The following is a 6,000-nucleotide window of genomic DNA, read 5'->3' as shown; positions in this document are numbered from 1 at the left end:
GGGTTTTCTCCCGCCCCCGACCGCGTTAGGGGTTGGGGGATTTGCCGTGGCCTTCCGGAGTACTGCAGCCTCGGTTGCAGTTGCCCGAGGGGAAAAAGCGAATAGCGAGGTGTTTCTCACCGCCGTTACTACGTCAGCGTACTGAACAAAGTTGCTGTATCCCCAGGTCCCAGGCGGGCATTCCAATTTCCCGAGGGGGGCGGGGGGAAGGCAATGGCAATCTTCCTGTAAGCAGGTGGGTGGAAGAGTCAGCGTCTGCCTCCAGGTGTCTTTCACAAGCCGCGGAACCCGAAGCAGGATACAGCCCTTCAGCGTTTAAAAAAAACGGGTTTCTCTAAAAGGGGGTGCCGGTTACAACATCTGTTTTACCAGATTGAGGAATGCTAGCTCATTTGCTGATTTACGGGCTTGGGGTTTTTTTTCTCTTCTAAAGTGGACATCCAGGAATTGATTAATCTGTAAAGAGGGGTTTTTTTGTAGAGGTATGGAGGGAAGAATAGATCAGATGAAGGTAAATTCATAGGAAACCTGAAGCCAAGGATTTTTGTTAAAGTCTGCATTCTGCAAAGCAGGTCTAACAGGCATTGTACTGAAGCGTTTATTAATAACCCTCCGGTCCAATGCTTCAAGATCTGCAGTTGAGAAAGGGTCGGGAAAGATCTGCATAACTAACTCTGTGGTTGTGTTTAATTTTCAGAGGACTGAGCTTCAGCCTGTCCATCTTCAGCAATAGCATTCGAAGCTGGGCCAGTTGATATTATCTGGAAAATACAATATGGTCAACTGGAGTTTACTGCTGTGGCCTGGTGGTTTAATTGGTTAAGGGCGGTTGCTTATTCAGGAATTGTTTCCTTATGATCTTTCTGTTGAGGAGCCACTGATACAAGAAAAAACTTTCGGTGGTTTTCCTTAGCTACTAATCTTTGAGTTTCTCTACTCCCAGTTGTGGTCTTATATTAGGAAGTGCTCATAGTTTTAGAATTTAAATTGGAATTGCTTTATAAGTTAATTTCTGGCTAGAGGAGAAAAGACTTTCACTGATAGATAAATGCATTTGTAAGTGAGCCTGTACTTTGCTTTTTTCTTGAGATTTTTTTAAAACCAATGCTTATTTTGTTTCCTTAAATCAGGAGCATTTCGGTGCCCGTGGCCCTTCCACTTGAGTGGCAGCTTCCACGTGGAAGAGTTGTCACTCTTATAATGTAAAAACAAGTTCCACACAGTTCTCCTTTGCATAAAGCTGCAGTAGCATTTGGGTGCTGCATCCTCCCCTGGCTGGAAACAGAAGAGAGCCTGACAAAGCCAAGTTTTCTTCTTCTGCGCATCCTTACGAGGAGCCAAGTGGCAGGCCGCCTCTCGGGGGAGAAGAATCAGAACAGCTCTTGCATCAGGAGGGGGAAAAGGAGCTAAGTTAGAGTTAGTAGGAGTACTGAAACTCAGCTGAAAGATTCTGGTCTAGCCTGTCTGGCAGACAAAATACAGTGCAGAGCGCTCTTCAGTGCTTATCAGCTCTAGGGACCGGGGTAGGAGGAAGCATCTGAGAGGGCTTTGAAAGGTTGTGGCCTCTTTAGCACTTAGTAGCCATTCCTTCTGCTTCTGTCTGTGGGCATTGATAGCAACTGATGACAAAGCCTTTGGATAGCGATGTGGAGGTAAATCAGTACAAAATGTTATGTCTGGTAAATTTAATCTTCAGCTTTTCTACCTCCTTGCCTTCATATCTTCCCCTGAAGTGCCGTGTGCTTTTCCAGTTAGCTGGCAACAATGGCTGTTCATCTCAATTAATAAAAAAGAAATCCTAGAGCAATTGCTCACATGGAAAAATGGTTTTATAAAGGATTTAAATACTTTTGACTGCTGTAAATTCTGCTCTGTCCTGTTCTTGCTCAGCCGTGCTTCTCTGTTACGAGCCAGTTTTCTGTTTCGTGCTGTTTCTTTCTGCTCCCTATGTCTCTTCCTTCAGGCATGCTGCCTCATGGTGCAGTTGCATGTTTCTCTGGTGTACTCCAGGGAAGCGTGAAGTCCTTAACAACAGCTCCTGCTGCCCCATTGCTGTATTTCAACAACCTTTAAGAAAAGCGTATTTACCAGTACGTTCTCTGTGCTGGAAACCTCAGACTAGCATTTGGAGCAGAGGACAAGGGTGACCCATTAGCTCTCGAGCACAGTGCCTGCCCGTCAGGCTCCTGCGGAACAGATTACCCCTTGTGAACGAGTACGTTATCCTTACGAACGGGTTGGAATTAGCTATGAGGCATGCACGTATTTTGGACAGCTAGTCTGCCAAGTCACTGTGTCCTAGCGCAACAGTGCTGCTTGAAAATAACCAGCTGGAGTGACCTGTATCAGAAAACCTGACACAGCAGCTGTTTATTACTGCAAACTGATTTAAGCTGTTTCTTAAGTAAATGGCTTATGAAAATAAGCACTTATTCCCGTTTTGTTTGCATTTCCATTTATTTTACAAGGCATCGTTCACACAATGATAACAAGGTACTGATCCAAACAATTCTGTAACAATTAAAAAAGTAAACATTTGTTGTGACCATGTACATTGAATTGCACTTTTAATAACAAGCATTACACTTATATTTCCATATTATACTTTATATAATACATGGATTTGTTACACAAGAACTGGCAGTACTGAATTGTTCTCAGTTAAAAGTCTGATATCGCTGTGATGGTCTTTTTTCCTAACTCTTTAGGAAAATGCATTTTACGAACTTGGGACACACCCAGACAAGAAATGCAACTCCAAACCTGAAAAACTTCATCGTAATGGAGTCAGAGCTTCGAAGCTGCTCTCTGTTTTCAGTGTGCTGAAGCGAATCCACCTTGAATGGCAGACTCTGAGGGATCTGGATCATGCTCGGTTAGACCCTTTTCTGCATTCATGTGCCATCTTTACCCAGTTCAGAGAAGCCAGAGAATCTTCTTCCATGGGAAAGCAACAGTTCCCAAAGCTTGAGAGAGCTCCTGGCACAGCTTTTGAAGGTAGTATCAGCAGCAGTGCAAGCCCAGGAATTACTGGAAGGAGGGAACTGGGATCTGGAGAAAAATCTGAGAACGCCTGCTCTTGTTTGCATTGGTAGTACCATCCATGTATTACATAAAATACAAAAATAAGAGAAACTGAAAGGAAATTAGTACAGCCCAGGATTCTGGTGGTATCAAATCACAAATGAAATTTATGATACCAAATCCTTTTGATGTATTTATCCCCTTGTGATTCAGTTTCCTATATATTATTCTATATATAAGATATAGTTTTCCAAAGATACATATATATTCCTTTACAGGTTAAATAAAAGCAAGTCCCACTGAATAAGAAAATAAGAGGAAGTAATGTCCTAGTTCTCTACCCATATCTTTTTTTCTTTTTCAGGTAAAAATAGCATGAAATACATTCAGTAGCAAAGCAGTTGGAATCCCGGAGAAATGGAGAGCCCTGTATTCCTGGAGGATTAACCTGTATGTGTTCAGTCACGATCCTGAAATAAATTATGTAGACTTCTGACTTGGGAAAGATAGGATCTTGATCAATGCTGAGTATTATTTATCCAGTTGCAAATCCTTTGAATTTCCCAAACCCATCTATGGATTAGCCCAGGCTAAAGGCTGCTGTGATGTATACCTAACCAAACTTGAAAGGTCCAAACTGGAGTGCTTCATTGTGTCTCCCTTACTATTATTACTTGGAAGGAGGTAATGGGACAGCTCCCAGTAGGATATTAGCATAATAGACAGAAAAATAATTTAGTTCAAGCCTTTGTGTTCGCAAGAACAATGTGATGCCTGGGAATACACCGCCCTGGGTGTACACAGCATTACATGTCTAGCGCAGCCAGCTGTTTGCACAACATCCCATGCTGCAGGGTTCAGCTGTAAGAGAGGCATGCTTGTCAGCCAGAACAGTCCCTCAGTCCTGAGAGGAGAATCTCTGCCCTGATCTTCACATTCAGAGGGTAACATGTACTAAGGTTTTTCTCTCTAGCAGGTGGAAGAAAACCTGCATTGTAAGATAAGAGTGTTTCTGTTTTCCATGGCAAAGGTATTTAGGCTTATTAGATTATGCAGAAGTATGCCAGTTATCCCTGAGTCTAAGAGTAAATCAAAATAAGAGGTATAGTTCTCCCACACATACAAGTAGTTTCATGGATTTCACTGCAACTACTTAATAGAAGGAAGGGAACAGCCCTACCTTTATCCTGTAGAGAAAGCATGACTTATGCAGCTTCCAAGTTCTGATACTTCAGTGCCAGTAAATTCAGATTTTTATTTACTCCTAAGTTGCCACATTCAGTCAGTGAGTGACATCGTGACTCTGAAGCCAACGGGATACTTCATGCTTTGTCAAGGGGCTGAATTCTTGCTGTTCTTGACTTTCTATCTCCCTCTCCCCTTGTAAATGGCTGTTTTTATTTTGAGCTGTTTTTTAACACAATGGCACAGATGAAAGCGTCCATCTTAAAAGAAATTTCAAGGGCCAACCAAGAGAAGTCCTTTAAAATGTCTAACAAGCAAAAAAAAAATTGCTTACCTATGTAAGCAATTTAACTTAGCTGTAGCAAATTATATACTAATTAATGGGCAGGACAAGGATGTGTTTGTCAGCTGGCAGTAGTGATTACACGGCTGACTACCTTTCCTGAAACTGGTCTTAATAAACATTAATGCATATGGACCTCAGGGATTTTGCAGTTTTTTGGATTAACACCACGCATGACATTTTCTATTTTACTGTTTTTAATTCTCTCCGGGTACATTTAGAATTTGTTAAACCAAGTGAAATAAGTCCTATTACTTTAGAATATTAAGTTTGATTCACAAAGATAATACAAGACTGGTTCACAGATGTATCAGGTAACTAAATCAGCCTTGCTTCATTTATCCTGTAAAGTGTTACAGTCAAAGTAAAAACAACTTCTTTTTAAAGTGAAAAAAAGTACTTTTTTTTTTTTCCATATTGGGCATCTCAGGAACAGATTAGAATCCAACAAGATAAAACAGTTGTACTAAAAATATTCTTTGTAGGTTTGTCCCTAATCAAAGTAAAGGCTTTATTTCAGAACTGTGCATTCTCAATAAAATTAAAAAATAAGATTTAGTTCCACATATGTATTTATAAAATTCAAATTACTTTTAATAGAAGTTTGATGTGGACACATAGTTTAATACTGACTCAGGAGAAAAATATTAATCACTCCAGACTTACGAGCTATGTTAGCTGTTCCAGTGCCACATGAAGGTAACGGTTTCAGTGAGACTTTGATGTTGCCTGCTGAAAAGCAATTGAGCCAGCTATCCCTGACAGATAGTTGGTCTGGGATACGTGTGCACGTAGCTCTGTCACACACTGCTGAAAGGGCTAATTAAAACCCAGACTGTTTTTTCACAGGAAGCTATGTTTCCCAATAGCATGTATAGTCAGCAGGTAGAATTTTAGCTTGCCTGGTTTCATCCTGCAGTCTTGCTCCTTTCCTTGTTTCTGAATATAACTATGCTTATTCATCAAGATAATGCCATAGAGCTATTTTCTTATTCTTTCAGTAGTTTTGAGAGGACACAGTTTCCACGTAAATATTACTCTTCCAAATGCCACTGCTACAAATGCTACCTTGAATCTACAGATGGAAGGTGAAAATTGTTTACTGCCTTTATGTCATTGCCAAGAGTGATAATGGAGCCACCGCCTTCTGCAGCTTTTTTTGCTGATATAAGCCAGCTTCCATCCTACAAAGTTTTGAAATCATCACAGCTAGCAGGTAGCAAACACGTTTTTGTCACAGAAACTCAACTTCCAAAGTCAGAGAGCTGCTACACTGAGAAAGATGATGTTGCATCAAAGCTAGTTCCATGAAACATCATGAGCTTATTTAACAGTTCTTTTTTGATAAACTGGGGAAGTCCCACTCCCATGATCTGCTTGCACTCATTGGACCCTTTGAGATGATTTAACTCATTAACTTGGCAAAAGACTAACCGTGGGGGAGAAAA

The sequence above is a fragment of the Pygoscelis adeliae genome, unplaced genomic scaffold, assembly GCF_000699105.1.
Source record: "Pygoscelis adeliae isolate BGI_AS28 unplaced genomic scaffold, ASM69910v1 Scaffold283, whole genome shotgun sequence".
NCBI lineage: Eukaryota > Metazoa > Chordata > Aves > Sphenisciformes > Spheniscidae > Pygoscelis > Pygoscelis adeliae.
This window is presented reverse-complemented; position numbering follows the sequence as displayed.